This window comes from Pezoporus flaviventris, unplaced genomic scaffold, assembly GCF_033815535.1.
Source record: "Pezoporus flaviventris isolate CSIRO_AGI_PZ_B2104156 unplaced genomic scaffold, CSIRO_AGI_Pfla_v1 ptg000127l, whole genome shotgun sequence".
NCBI lineage: Eukaryota > Metazoa > Chordata > Aves > Psittaciformes > Psittacidae > Pezoporus > Pezoporus flaviventris.
The window spans coordinates 864,653-880,497 of NW_026892675.1; the positions used below are offsets into that span (position 1 = coordinate 864,653).

At 52.1% G+C, this 15,845-nt stretch overlaps 1 long non-coding RNA gene across 1 annotated transcript in view; it reads left to right on the forward strand.

Annotated features, from left to right (window-relative positions):
* LOC133282523 (uncharacterized) overlaps positions 1 to 15,845 on the forward strand; it is a 471,436-nt gene that overhangs the window by 155,887 nt on the left and 299,704 nt on the right. The window lies entirely within an intron of this gene.

The window sequence follows — 15,845 nt, forward strand, 5'->3', positions numbered from 1 at the left end:
ACTGCCTGTAAGGTGCCTTCACACACAAATTAATCTTAAGAACTCCCACAAACATGTGTCCTGTGCTGAGACCAGAGGAGAACGGTTTCAAAGGACAGTCCACAGAGCTCTCACGCTGAGAAGCAAAGGGCTGTGTGCAGCAGAGTACGGCCAGCAGCCACCCCCAGTGGCAGACCCCAAGAGACCTGCCTGAACCTCCCCAGGGCTGGGCTGCACTTTCCCCCCACTCCCTGCCCATGTCTCTGCTGCCTGGAGCTGTCCCTGCCAGGAGCTGCTGCTCTGTGCCCACCTCTGCTCCCTCTCAGTGCTCCCAGAGCCCATTCCATGGGCTGTGTGCTCAGCTCTGCCCTGCACACCCCTGCCTGTGCAGGGGCTCAGGAGCAGCTCACACAAGCCCTCACAAGACTCTTGGTGCCTCCCCCAAAGCAGAGAAGTAAATTCCCAGCTCCCACTGCCCAAGCTGCCCACCAAGAGGGAAAAACATCAAAGCTCAGGATCCTTCCCTATCAGGTAAATGATGCCTCAGTGTCTTTCAGAGGGACCCTCTGAAGAAGTGCTCAGAGTGACGGCAGATTGGAGCAGCGTCACCCATACAGCACTTCCCTTCCCTGTCAGGAGTTTCTCCTTTCCCCTCAGCTCCCCATGAGCTCCATGGGGAGCTCGCTGGCAGGCTGAGTGTTGACCCTGGCAGGCAGCAGAGTCCCTGCCCCTGCACACAGCCTTTGGGCTGCAGGGACCCTGCTGCAAGGGCAGCGCTGGGCACCCCTGGCTGCACACCCACATTCACACCCTGCAGCCAGCCCCGGGACAAGGGACCTGCCTTGTCCTGTCCCTGCATGGTGCAGGGGAAGCCCTGCTCTGCAGCACATCCTCCTCCTTATCTACACAGAGAGAAACTGCAGCTGCATTGCCCTGCACACAGTGGCTTACCACAAACAGGGCTGGGAAGGTTTCTCCTTCAGAAGGTTCCTCCTCCTCCTCCTCAGCATCCTCCACTGCCAAGTGCCTTTAAGCTCCCTGTGTCTCACAGGTCTCCCCTCGGTCCCAGCTTAGCAGCAGAGGCCCAGCCCAAGGTGTCTCTGCCTCTGCCCCACTGGGCTCCTTCCAGGGCTCCCTGGGGCTCCAGGGAAACACCATGGGAAACAGCCTGTAGCAAGCACTGATCTTCCCTCCCTCAGCTGGGGGGCACACTGCCTTCCTGCAGTGCCAGTTCTCTGATGATACAAAGATTTAAGGCTGAAAATCTTCATTTCTTACAATCAATCAATGAATTTGAAAATGGCCCTTTGAGAACATCGAGTCCAACCGTTAACTTATCTCTGGCAAGTCCACACACTGCGCATGAGAACATCTTCATTAGGATACCCTGTTTGGATGGTCAGCAACAGCAACTGGGGCTTTAAAGTTGAATTTTACATCGTACCTTAATTTCACTAATTTAATATCCAATTCTGTTTGATAGTAAACATTCTGCTATGCATTAGAGTATAGAAATCAGCTGGACAAGTTATGTTGATGCAGAATCCTCTCCATGTATATAATCGTACTTAAACCCATTTAAGAAATTCTTAACAACTGAGTAAAGCAACCAAACATTGCCCTCAATTTATAACCGGAATTCAGTACTAGTCTCTTTGCTGGCACAGGGGCAAGAGGTGAGCACACCTCTCTGACAACCCTAGAACTTTTAGTCCCGAGAGAGATCCTTTGAGCTCTAACCCCTAACCCTAACACTAACCCTAACCCTCTCCTGGACCGCAGTGTGCTGTGGGCAGCATCTCCCTCATAGTGAGGCATCTCTGATAGCCCCCTAACCTCTCCAGTTTAGCTAATAGGGGGATCATCTGGCTGGGCCGATCCTGCTGCTCACTGACACTCAGCCCTTCGCCCGCTGAGGAGTGCTTCCAGAGCTGCTGTGAGTATTGTGCTCTGCTTTTACTTTTCACTTCACCAAGGGCAGCTTTAGCATAGGGATGCATCTAGATCTGTGCACAGCCATCTAGCTCCATCTCAGTGTGTTGTGTCAGGTTGGATATTTAATTGCAAGTGCGTGTATATTAGCTTCAGTGATCAAGTGCTGTTAGAAATCCTGTGATTGAGTTTACAAATGCAAACTGCTGCTAGCTGGCATTTGTGATCCTTTAGATGAATACTAGGCCTGAGACTAAGATGGAATCCAGCTGCACGCAGACTGCTCTCGGAGAGGGAGCTTAGAAAGCAAAGAGATCCAATCTGAACCTCATGACTCAACAAGAGGGTCTCCCTTATTCCTTTCTGTTTGCAGTTTCTATACACATGATTTCAGTTCAATGCTGTGTAAATCACTTGAATCCAGTCCTGGATAAATCCTTGCCAGGTCTGACACAATCTCTTTTTGTAGATGGTGGAGTGGGGCCTCGCCACCAAATCCTGAGGAATCCTGCTTTTAGAAATTCACATTAAAATCACTTCTGCTGGTATCTGTGGAAGTGATTCTTTCAGCAATCCTAAACAGTTTCAGAACAGGCATGGGGGACTTCTCTGGGAAACACGTTCCAGTGTCTCACCACCCTCACCGGAAAGAATTTCTTCAGAGAACACAGTTTCTGTTTCACTGCAGAGAAAGGAGGCAGGAGAGAAGGGGTGGGGAGCACACACCCCAGCCCCGACTCCGCACAGGGCAGCGAGGGGTGCTGCTCTTCACTACAGCACAGCTGGGCTGAACTGAGTCAGTGCTTACACAGAAACCTGTCCTTGTCCCTGATGAAGCTCTACAGGCCACAGGCTTCTCCACAAGTACCAGCCCATCTGTTTTTCTTGTCACGTCTTGCACAGTGTCACAAGCTGTGGCACAAGGGGAGGCCCTTGTTGCTGTTTCTCCTGGAACACAGGGAAGTAGAAAATGAAATACTTTTTTTAATAATGAAACCCATTACAGTGACCACGGAAAATATGGAACAAGATGCTAGAGCCCTACAGGTTTTACCAGGAAGAACAACAATTAGCTAAAAATTCCCTCCTGCGCTGTTTCCTTTCCCAGCCCATGGATACTTTCCTCAGTAAGTGGCAAGTGCACATGACAAAGCAAGAGATCTGTGTCAAGCAAGGCCAGGCAAGGCAAGGCAATGCAAGACAAAGGAAGGCAAAGCAATGCAAGGCTAGGGAAGGCAAGTCAAGGCAAGGCAAGAAATGGCAAGGCAAGACAAGGCAAGGCAACTGAAGGTAAGGCAAGGCAAGTCAAGGCAATGCAACTCAAGGTTAGGCAAGGCAGGGCAAGGACAGGCAAGGCCATGCCAGGACAGGCCAGGCCAGGCAAGGCAAGGCAAGGCAAAGCCAGGCAAGGCCAGGCAAGGTGAGACAAGGCAAGGCATGGCAAGGGAAAGAAAAGCATGGTAAGGGAAGGAAAGGCATGGCAAGGCATGTCAAGGCAAGGGAATACACGGCAAGACAAGTCAAGGCAAGGAAAGGCAGGCATGGCAAAGGAAGGAATGGCATGGCGAGGCGATGCGATGCGAGGCAATGGAAGGCAAGGCAAGGCAAAACATGGCAAGGGAAGGAAAGTCATCGCGAGGTGAGGAGAGGTGAGGCGACGCGAGGCGAGGCAATGCAAGGCAAGGCATGGCAAGGCAAGGGAAGGAAATTCATGGTGAGTCGAGGCAAGGCGAGGCAAGGCAGGGCAACAGAAATAAAGACATAGGCGAGGCGAGGCGAGGCAAGACAAGGCAAGGCAAGGCGAGGCGAGGCAAGGCGAGGTGAGGCAAGTCAAGGCAAATCGAGGCAAGGTGAGGCAAGTCAAGAAAAAGCAAGGGAAGGAAAGGCATGGAGATGCTAGGCAAGGCAAGGCAATGTGAAGGCAAGGCAAGGCATGGCAATGGAAGGAAAGTCCTGGCGAAGCCAGGTGAGGCGAGGTGATGCAAGGCAAGGGAAGGCAAGGCATGGCATGGCAAGGGAAGGAAAGTCATTGCAAGACATGGCAAGGCGAGGGAAGGCAAGGTAAGACATGGGAAGGCAAGACATGGCATGGCAAGGGAATTAAAGGCACGGCAAGGCATGGCAAGGCAAGGGAAGGCCAGGCAAGACAAAGCAAAGCAAGGCATAGCAAGGCAAAGCAAGATAAGGAATGGCAAGGGAAGGAAAATCATAGCAAGGCATGGCAAGACAAGGGTAGGTAAGGCAAGGGAAGTCAATTCAAGGGAAGGCAAGAAAAGGGAAGGCAAGAAAAGGCAAGGCAAGGCATGGCAAAGGAAGGGAAGGAAAGGCATGGCGAGGAGACGCAAGGCAAGGCAAGGCGAGGCAAGACAAGGCAAGGCAAGGCAATGCCAGGCAAGGCCAGGCATGGTAAGGCAAGGCAAGGCAAGGCAAGGCAAGGCCTGGCCAGACCAGGAAGGGCAAGGCAAAGCAAGGCAAGGAAAGCCCTGCAAGGCCAGGACAGGCCACGTCAAGCAGGGCAAGGCCAGGCTAGGGCAGGACAGGCAAGGCAATGCAAGGTACGGCAAGGCAATTCAATGCAAGGCAAAGCAAGGGCAAGCCAAGCCATGCCAGGAAAGGCCAGGCAAGATAATGCAAGGCAAGACCAGGCAATGAGAGGCAAGGAAAGACAAGGCAAGGCCAGGCAAGGCCAGGCTAGGGGAGTCCAGGCCAGGCAAGGCAAGGCAATGCAAGGCATGGCAAAGCAAGGCAAGGCCAGGCAAGGCAAGGCAATGCCATGCAAGGCCAGACAAGACAAGGCAAGGCCAAGCAAGTCCAGGCAATGGACAGCAAGGCAATACAAGGCAAGGCATTACAAGGCAAGGCAATGAAAGTAAGGCACGTCAAAGCAAGGCCAGGCCAGGCCAAGTTAGGCAAGGCTAGGCAAGGCAAGTGTCGTGATTTAAAACCAGTCAGGGAGCTCGTTCACTCACTCCCCCCCTTCTTGCCCTCCCCCTACTCCCAGAGGGACAGAGAGGAGAACCGAAAAGAATTCAACTCCCATGGGCTGAGATAAGAACAGTTTAGTAACTCAGGTATAACAGGTATGGAATACCTCTTTGGTCAGTTTGGGTCAGGTGTCCTGTCTCTGCTTCCTCATGGCTTCCCCTCCTCCCTGGCAGAGCCTGAGGCTCACAAAGTCCTTGGTCAGAGTAAACATGACTTTGCAAAACTAAAAACATTGGTGTTATCATCTCTGTTCCCAGGCCGAAAGTCAAAACACAACGCTGAACCAGCTACTAAGAAGGAGAAATATGACTGCTACTGCTAAACCAGTATCCAGCCCTTATTGCATACCATTCACGTCGTGCTCAGATTCTACATTTCTCCACCTCCTTCTCCAGCTGCTATGCAGCCACCTCCTTCTGCCCCTTGACAGCCCTGACATCCCAAACCAGCAGCTGCTGTCTGCCGGCCTCCAGCCCCGCTCCCACCGCTGCTTGGTCCGCAGGGCCCCTCTCCCGGGCCAGTTTGGCAGCTGCCGGCTAACTGGGCCACTCCCCCTTGGCTCCCCACAGCCTCTCGAAGATGGAGGCGAGGACGAGGGCCAGGACGGGGAAGAGCAGCGTACAGGTACAGGTACAAGTCCACGGCCACGTCCGTCCCACCCTGCTGCTGGAGCCCGCCCATATTCCAAGTGATTGCCATAAAGCACAGTCAGACAAGAACCTTAGCCCAAACCCCACACTTGATAAACACTAAGACACAAATACTGGCTCTAAGTAAGTTACAACAGTCTGAAACTGTGAGATGAAGAGGAATAATTCTGAGAGCCAATAAATCGGCATTGTGATGAGTGACTATTAATCCGGTCAGATCTGTCATTATCTCAACCCTTGCGCCCCACGTTAGGCGCCAAAAACAACTGTTGTGGTTTAAAACCAGTCAGGCAACTCGTTCACTCACTCCTGCCCTTCTTTCCTGCTCCCTACTCCCAGAGGGAGGGAGAGGAGAATCGAAAAGAATGCAACTCCCATGGGTTGAGATAAGAACAGTTTAGTAACTAAGGTCTAACACACATCACTACTGCTACCACCAATAATAATAATGACAAAGGAAATAACAAGGGAAGAGAATACAACATCTCACCACCAGCCGACTGATAACTCACCCCCCCAGCCTGACCAAGCACCAACCGATACCTAGTCCAACCCAGCAGTCCTCTAGCCCTGCCAGGTAACTCCCTGTTACATCCTGGGCATGACATGATGTGGCTTGGAATACTTCTTTGGCCACTTTGTGTCAGGTGTCCTGGCTCAGATTCCTCCCTGATTGCCCTCCTCTCTCACAGAGCATGAGGCTCAGAAAGTCCTTCGTCAGACCAAAACATTTGCACAGAAACTAAAAACATTGGTGTTATCAGCTCTGTTCCCAGGCCGAAAGTCAAAACCACCGCGCTGCACCAGCTACTAAGAAGGAGAAAAATGACTGCTGCTGCTAAACTCAGGACACTCGCCAATGACCCTTCTAAGAGTTCCCTAAGACCCCTCTATGACCCCTCATGGAGTCCTCTATGACTCCTCTAAGCCTCAATGGTGCCTCTATGACTCCTCTATGATGCGCCTATGACACCTCTATGATTCCTCTATGACTCCACTATAACTCTAAGACACCTCTATGACTGTAAGACTCTTCTATGTCTAACTTCTCCATGACTCACTCCCCTACAATTCCTCTAACACTCCCCTGACTCCTAGATTATTCTACTATGACTCATCTATGACTCCTCTACGACTCCTCTATGACTCCTCTATGAATCTATGACCCTATGACTACTCTAAGACTCCTCTAAGACTTCACTATTACTCTCTATGACTCCTCTATGACTTTTCTATGACCCGTCTATGACTCCTCTATGACTCCTCTATAAGAACTCTATGACGTCTCTATGACACCTCTATGACTGCTCTATGAATCTATGACACTAGGACTCCTCTATTATTCCAATATGACTCCCCTATGACTATTCTTTGACCCCACTATGACTCGTGTATGACTCCTGTATGAGTCCTCGATGACTCCTCTATGAATCTATGACACTATGACTCCTCTAAGACACCTCTATGACTCCACTATGACTCCTCTATGACTCCTCTATGTCTCCTCTATGACAACTCTATTACTACACTATGACCCCTCTATGACCCCTCTAAGATGCTTCTATGACCCCCTACGACTCCACTATGACTCCATTATGACCCCTCTAAGACCTCACTATGACTCCACTATGAATCCTCTATGAGCCCTCTATGACACTTCTATGACTCCACTATGACCCCTCTATGACCCATCTCTGACTCTTCTATGAATCCTCTATGACTCATCTATGACTCCTCTACGACTCTTCCATGTCTCCTCTATGACACCCCTACGAATCCTCTATGATTCCTCTACGACTCCTCTACAACTCCTCTGCAATTTTTCTATGACTTCTCTATGACACTATGACTCCTCTTTGATACCACTATGATTCCACTCTAAACTCCTTTATGACTTCTGTATGAGCCCTTGATGACTCCTCTATGGCTCCTCTATCAATCTATGACACTATGACACTTCTATTAATCCTCTATGACTCCTCTCTGACTCCTCTATGACACCTCTATCACTCCTCTATGACTCCTATACGACTCTTTATGACTCCTCTACGACTCTGACTCCTCAAGGACTCCACTATGACTCTTCTATGACTCCAACATGACTACTCTATGTCTCTTCTATGAACCCTCTATGACTCTATGACTCCTCTACGACTCCTCTATGACTCCTGTGTGACTCCTCTATGACTCCTCTACGACTCCAATATGACTCCTCTATGACTCCACTATGATTCCTCTATGATTCCACTGACTCCGCTATGACTCTTCTATGAATCTATGACACTATGTCTCCTATATGACTCCACTATGACTCTATTATGACTTCTCTATTACTCCTCTATGACTTCAATATGACTCCTCTATGACCCCTCTATGACTCCTCTGTGACCCCTCTATGACTCCTCTATGACTCCTTTATGACTCCTCTATGACTGGTTTTGACTCTTCTATGACTCCTCTATGATTCCCGAATGATTCCCCTATGACAAGGGGTCACGGGTTAAAAATGAAACAGGGGAAGTTTAGATTGGATATAAGGAGGAAATTCTTTCCTGTGAGGGTGGTGAGGCACTGGAATAAATTGCCCAGGGAGGCTGTGAATGCTCCATCCCTGGCAGTGTTCAAGACCAGGTTGGACGAGGCCTTGGGTGGTATGGTTTAGTGTAAGGTGTCCCTGCCCACATCAAGGGGGTTGGAACTGGATGATCTTCAGGTCCTTTCCAACCTAATTATTCTATGATTCTATGATTCTATGACTCTATGATACAAAGACTCCTCTATCACTTCTCTATGACTCCCCTATGACTTCTTTATGATCCATCAAGGGCGGCCAGAAGTGATGAAGATTGTTGGAAGAAATAAACGACCCTCAGAGACCACCACCACAATTCTGTACTCATGTGGGGAAATCTCTGGAAAATGATGTAATCCATATGTAGCCTTATGAATATGTATGTATGCCCAGGGACTATGAAAGGACGGCTTGTGTGGCAATTGAGAGACACACGTTAGGAGGAGCTATCCGCCGTGTCTCCCGTCTCCGCAAGAAAGAATACCTGCTTGTCACCTTGAAAACTTTGTTGGTGAGTTTGTTCCTGGAGTTTTCTCTGAGATCACCTTGCACATGCAGAGCCGTGCACTGCAGCAGCAGCGTCTCTCTGGCCTCCTGCTGCCACTGTCAGAGGCTAGAGGCACCTCAGCCCTGCGCTGTTGTCGACCTGGTCTGCCTTCACCTGGGGGCACAGCGCCCAAAATTCCTGACTCATGGTGGCACTGCTGGCTCTGCGGGTACTGCGGCAGGAGAAGGGCCCTGGCTGATGCTGCTCCTTGTGGTGTCGCGGTGGCTGCGGAGGTGACAGCTCCGGAGGAGGCACCTGCATCTCCTGGCGCCTAGGATGTCCCTGGTGGCTCCTCAACTGTTGGAGCGGGCTCTGCTGACACAAGTGCTTCACCCTCCTCCTTGTCCACCCACCCAGGCTGCAATGGCTTCCCTTGGGTACAGCAGCCTTGAGGGAGACCATGCCAATCTTCCCCTGTAACTGCACTGCCATTGTCCTGCCTGTTACACCACGTCCTTCATTCCTCTCATCTTTCATAGATTTTCCTTTCAAATAACCCTTTCAAATAACTTCGATCAGATGCCCTTTGTAATCTTCCTGCACTCGGAAGACTCCCCAGTTCCCTGGAAGACAATCTGGAAGACTTGACAAAAACTACACGGTGAGACATGGCTCATCAGGGTTTAATGTGTCCCATGGTGTATTTGGGCTGAGTCCGTGAACCTCAGGTGCTGAGAGGAGACTGAGGAAACCTCTCAAGAAGTCCAACTCAGAAACAAAGCCCGAAGTCCCTTCAGCAGTAATGGGCCCCACTGAGGGCTGCTGCTGACAAAGCCTCCCCAGGGACTTGTTAAAGCAAGTAACTGGAGGCTGTGATTAGAGGGAGAGAAAGGCAAAGTGCAGGTGTCTGATGGTGAGAAAACCCTTGGTTTGTTTGATGATGCAGAAAGGCCAAGCCCTGACCACAGCCCTTGGAGAAGCAGAGCCTGAAATCCTGAGAATGGAAGTTCTCCTCATAGGCCTTGATGAAAGAGGCAATTGCCATAGCCCAGGACACAGAGGTCTTTTGTTCTTTCGGGCCTTTCACCATGCCAGAACCCTGGCATCTCTGCTGCAGGCTGTCCTTCACTGGCCCATGCCTGCACCTCTTTCCCTTCAGGCTGTTGACACCCATCTTGCTTTCCCACCTAGCTCTCACCTGGCATTTCTGTACCTTCAGTCCCATCTCTGCACCCATGGCTGTCTGTTCCTTGAAACACAAAGCCATGGGCTGAGCCAGACTGGGTCTGGGTGACCTCTTGCACCACAAGTCCACCTTTTGAGAGACATTTCTCTTTCCTAACTTTGAGTCTGAACCTTCCAGGCTGCACTTTGCAGAGGTTTCCTTCTCTTCCTGCTAGCAAGAAAACCTCCATCATCTCTGCAGCCACATTTCACCTAGTTGTAGGCTGCTACTACAGTGTCAATTCAGCAGGTGGAGTGAGTATCGCTCAGCAAGCTGATCTAAAGGGGACTTACAGAAGAATGGGTGAGGTCATCAGTATAGAGAACTAAGCACCATGGGGGAGCAGTGGGAAAAGGCAATGGCCTGGATTGAGAACTTCTTGGCAAGAGCCAAAAGGAAAGGTGGTGTCCTTGGGTGCAAGGTACCCCGTGCTCTGGGGTCAGGGCACCTCATGTGGGACAGCTTCCTGCCTGTAGCACCCTCTCTGCTGCACACACCCCACTCTCTGCCCGCACTCTCAAGTGTCTCACAGAAGCTTTGCACCTCCCCTGCAGCAGCGACACCTCACTGCAGGAGGTTCCTGCATTCCCCAGGCTCAGGGATGGATCCTGCATTCCAGGCAAGTTTGGGTAGTGCAGGAGAGGGAGACAGGAAGGTGGGCTCATGGGGCATGATGAGCAGCGTTCAGGCACCCCCAGCGGTGGGCATTCCCCATGTGCCACACGGAGGCATGTTCCCATGAGGGAAAGTTCTCAGATAGCCTGGGCAAGGAGTGGGGGGAAAGTGCAGCCCAGCCCTGGGAAGGGCACGTTCAGGCAGCTCTCTTGGGGTCTGGCACTGGAGGTGGCTGCTGGCCATGCTCTGCTGTATGGAGTCCTCTGCTTCTGCCCATGAGAGCTCTGTGACCTGCCCTTTGAAACCGTCCTGCCCTGCTCTCCACAGAGGACAGATGTTTGTGGGGGTTCTTAAGATCAGTTTGTGTGTGAAGGCATCTTACAGGCAGTGCAAGTTTGAGCACAGGGGAAATGGGAAAGGACTGATGGATGCTGCAGCTCCCCTGGCTCTGCACTAAGCTTCAAAGAGCTGAGAATTTCTCCCTGTTTCAGTACTCTTCTGATTTTCTCTCAAAGAAATAATGTTTTATACCCCCCAAAACAACCTCAGCAATATTATGCCAGTAAATAAATAACACAGACAAAATGATTCTAAGGCCATGCTGAGCTTCAGTTGTGCAGCCCACATGCATCTGAATCATGAGTACATGTAGAAAACTTTACAACCAAGTTGGATTTCATCTGACATCCCTTGTGAAAATCAGAGCTCGAAAAATCACTGCTTCAGAGCAAAGCTGACTCCCATCCAATCCTGCCTTGAACACTGCCAGGGATGGGGCAGCCACAGCTTCTCTGGGCACCCTGTGCCAGTGTCCCACCACTCTCAAAGGGAACAACTTCTTCCTAATGTCAAGCTAAATCTCCCTTTTTTTTTCAGCTTAAAGCCATTTCCCCTTGTCCTGTCACTGCACAGTCTCATAAAAAGCCCCTCTCCAGATTCTTTGTAGGCCCTGCTTAGACACGGGAAGATTGCTAAGATGTCTCCCTGGAACCTTCTCTTCTCCAGGCTGAAGACCAACATCTCTAAGCCTGTCATCATGGGAGACATGCTCCAGCCCTCAGGGCATCTTTGTGATAATTCATAAGCCCATCATTGAAGGATCATAAGAGAAGAGAGGTTGGAAGGGACTCCAGGAGGTCTCAAGTCTAAGCTGTCAGGACCAGAGTCAGAGCAAGTGGTTCCAGGCTTGATTCAGTGTAAGCTGAAATCCCCAAGGCCAGAGACTGCACAGCCTCTCTGGGTGACCTGATGCAGCACTTGCCTGAGCCAATGGGAACAAGGTTTCCTTCTGTCCTGGCTGAACCTCTCCTCTGTCACTGTCCCCCACTGCCTTTTGTCCTCCCACGAGGCACCATGGTGAGGAGCCTGGCTCTGTATTCTCCATGTCCTCCTTTCCGCTACAGGCAGCCAGTCCCCAACAGCCTTCCTTCTCAAGATCTCAGGTCTCCATGAGCCTTCCCTTCTCCAGGCTGGAGAAGCCCAGCACCCCAGACTCTCCCCACAGGCACCATGCTCCAGTATCTCCTGATCTGAGGGCTCATTACTAAACCCACTCCTGAACTGGGGATGTGAAGCCTGGATGGAGGATTCCAGATCATCCCTTCCCTTGTTCTCCTGCCATGCTCCTGCTCATACAGCCCACGATGCTGCTGTCCTCCCTTGCTGCCAGGGCACACGCTGCCTCCTGTCCAGCTCCTGCCCACCCAAACCTTTCCCATGGGCTGTTCTCAGCCAGGCAGCCCCAGCCTGTGCCATTGCAGGGCAGTCCCCTGCAGGGACCCCTGTGTCCCCTGCTCCGCTGCCCAGGACACCCTGAGAGCTCTGCAGCCCCCCCATGCCTTCCCATCTCCCCACTCCAGCACAACAGCCCCGGCCCCTGGGCTCCCCAAGAGCTCTTCCTGCTCCATCAGCAAGGGAAGGCAATGCAAGGCTAGGGAAGGCAAGGCAAGGCAAGAAATGGCAAGGCAAGGCAACTCATGGCAAGGCAAGGCGACTCAACGTAAGGCAAGGCAAGGCAAGGCAAGGCAAGGCAAGGCCATGACAGGACAGGCCAGGCAAGGCAAGGCAAGGAAATGCAAGGAAAGGCAAGGCAATGCAAGGCCAGGCAAGGCAATGCTAGGCAAGGCAAGGCATGTCCAGGCCAGGCTAGGCCAGGAAAGGCCAGGCAAGTCAAGGCAAGGCAAGGGAAGGACAGGACAGGCCAGGCAAGGCAAGGCAAGGCAAGGCTAGGCAAACAAGGCAAGGCATAGCAAGGGAATGGAAGAAACGGCAAGACAAGTCAAGGCAAGGTAAAGCAAGGCATGGCAAAGGAAGGAATAGCATGGCAAGGCGATGCAAGGCAATGGAAGGCAAGGCAAGGCAAAACATGGCAAGAGAAGGAAAGTCATGGCGAGGTGAGGAGAGGCGTGGAGATGCAAGCTGAGGCAATGGAAGGCAAGGCATGGCAAGTCAAGGGAAGGAAATTCATGGTGAGTTGAGGTGAGGCGAGGCAAAGGCAGGGCAACAGAAATAAAGACATAGTGAGGCGAGGCAAGGCAAGGGAAGGAAAGGAAAGGGAAGGAAAGGAAAGGCAAGGCAAGGCAAGGCAAGAAATGGCAAGGCAAGGCATGTCCAGGCCAGGCAAGGCAAGGAAAGGAAAGGAAAGGCAAGGCAATGGAAGGCCAGGCAAGGCAATGCTAGGCAAGGCAAAGCATGTCCAGGCCAGGCCAGGCCAGGCAAGGCAAGGCCAGGCCAGGCCAGGCCAGCCCAGGCCAGGCCAGGCCAGGCCAGGCAAGGCAAGGCAAGGCAAGGCAAGGCAAGGCAAGGCAAGGCAAGGAAAGGCAAGGCAAGGCAAGGCAAGGAAAGGCAAGGCAATGCAAGGCCAGGCAAGGCAAAGCATGTCCAGGCCAGGCTAGGCCGGGAAAGGCCAGGCAAGTCAAGGCAAGGCAAGGGAAGGACAGGCCAGGCCATGCCAGGCAAGGCAAGGCAAGGCTAGGCAAGGCAAGGCAAGGCAAGGCTAGGCAAGGCAAGGCAAGGCATGGCAAGGGAAGGGAAGACACGGCAAGACAAGTCAAGGCAAGGAAAGGCAAGGCATGGCAAAGGAAGGAATGGCATGGCAAGGCGATGCGAGGCAATTGAAGGCAAGGCAAGGCAAAACATGGCAAGGGAAGGAAAGTCATGGCAAGGTGAGGAGAGGCGAGGCTACACAAGGCAAGGCAATGCAAGGCAAGGCATGGCAAGGCAAGGGAAAGAAATTCATGGTGAGTCGAGGTGAGGCAAGGCAAGGCAGGGCAACAGAAATAAAGACAGAGTGAGGTGAAGCGAGACAATGCAAGGCAATGCATGGCAAGGCAAGGGAAGGAAATTCATGGTGAGGCGAGGTGAGGCGAGGCAAGGCAGGGCAACAGAAATAAAGACAGTGAGGTGAAGCGAGGCAATGCAAGGCAATGCATGGCAAGGCAAGGGAAGGAAATTCATGGTGAGGCGAGGTGAGGCGAGGCAAGTCAGGGCAACAGAAATAAAGACAGAGTGAGGTGAGGCAAGGCGAGGCAAGGCAAGGAAAGGCAAGGAAAGAAAAGGCAAGGAAAGGAAAGGCGAGGCAAGGAAAGGGAAGGCAAGGTGAGGCGAGGGGAGGCAAGGCAAGGCAAGGCGAGGTGAGGCAAGGCAATGCAAGGCAAGGCAAGGCAAGGCGAGGTGAGGCAAGGCAATGCAAGGCAAGGCAAGGTAAGGCAAGGCCATTAAAGGCCAGGAAAGGCGAGGAGAGGTGAGGCGAGGAGAGGTGAGGCAAGGAGAGGCAAGGGAAGGGAAGGAAAGAAAAGGCAAAGCAAGACCCAAACCTGACTCTGCTTAACTTTTGAGATCAGACAACATGGTGGTGGGTAAAACACACTCTGTGTGTGTGCCAACATGTGTTGCCTGGCCTGGACTAGCCTAGCCTGGCCTTGCCTGGTCTTGCCTTGCATTGACCTAACTTGCCTAGCCTTTCCTGGCATGGCTTGGCCTGGCCTTTCTTTGCCTTGCATTGAATTGCCTTGCCATACCTTCCGTTGCTTGACTGTCCTGGCCTAGCCTGACCTTGCCCTGCTTGATGTGGTCTGTCCTGGCCTTGCAGGGCTTTTCTTGCCTTGCCTTGCCCTTCCTGGGCTGGCCTGGCCTTGACTTGCCTTGCTTTGCCTTGCCTTGCCTTACCTTGCCTTACCATGCCTGGCCTTGCCTGGCATTGCCTTGCCTTGCCTTGCCTTGCACTGCCTTACCTTGCCTTGCCTTGCCTTCCCTTCCCTTGCCTTGCCTTCCATTGCCATGCCTTGCCTTGCCTTTTCTTTCCTTCCCTTGCCTTGCCTCGCCTCACCTTACCTCTTCTCGCCTTTCCTGACCTTTAATGGCCTTGCCTTGCCTTCCCTTGCCTTGCCTTGCATTGCCTTGCCTCCCTTTGCCTCATCATGCCTTTCCTTTCCTTTCCTTTCCTTTCCTTTCCTTTCCTTTCCTTTCCTTTCCTTTCCTTTCCTTTCCTTTCCTTTCCTTTCCTTTCCTTTCCTTTCCTTTCCTTTCCTTTCCTTTCCTTTCCTTTCCTTTCCTTTCCTTCCCTTCCCTTCCCTTCCCTTCCCTTCCCTTCCCTTCCCTCTCCTTCCCTTCCCTCTCCTTCCCTCTCTTTTCCTTGCCTCGCCTTGCCTTGCCTTGCCTTGCCTTGCTTTGCCTTGCCTTGCCTTCCCTTGCCTTCCCTTGCCTTGCCTTCCCTTGCCTTGTCTTCCCTTGCCTTCCCTCACTATGTCTTTATTTCTGTTGCCCTGGCTTTGCCTCGCCTCACCTCAGCTCACCATGAATTTCTTTCCAATGCCTTGCCATGCCTTGCCTTCCATTGCCTCGCATCGCCTCGCCATGCTATTCCTTCCTTTGCCATGCCTTGCCTTTCCTTGCCTTGACTTGTCTTGCCATGTCTTCCCTTCCCTTCCCTTGCCATGCCTTGCCTTGCCTTGCCTAGCCTTGCCTTGCCTTGCCATGCCTTGCCTTGCCTGGCTTGGCCTGGCCTGTCCTTCCCTTGCCTTGCCTTGACTTGCCTGGCCTTTCCTGGCCTGGACATGCCTTGCCTTGCCTAGCATTGCCTTGCCTGGCCTTGCATTGCCTTGCCTTTCCTTGCATTTCCTTGCCTTGCCTGGCCTGGCCTGGCCTGTCATGGTCTTGCCTGTCCTTGCCTTGCCTTGCCTTGCCTTACCTTACCTTGAGTTGCCTTCCCTTGAGTTGCCTTGCCTTGTCTTGCCTTGCCATTTCTTGCCTTGCCTTGCCTTGCCTTCCCTAGCCTTGCATTGCCTTCCCTTGCTTTGCCTTCCTTTGTCTTGCATTGCCTTGCCTTGCCTGGCCTTGCTTGACACAGATCTCTTGCTGTGTCATGGGCACTTGCCACTTACTGAGGAAAGTATCCATGGG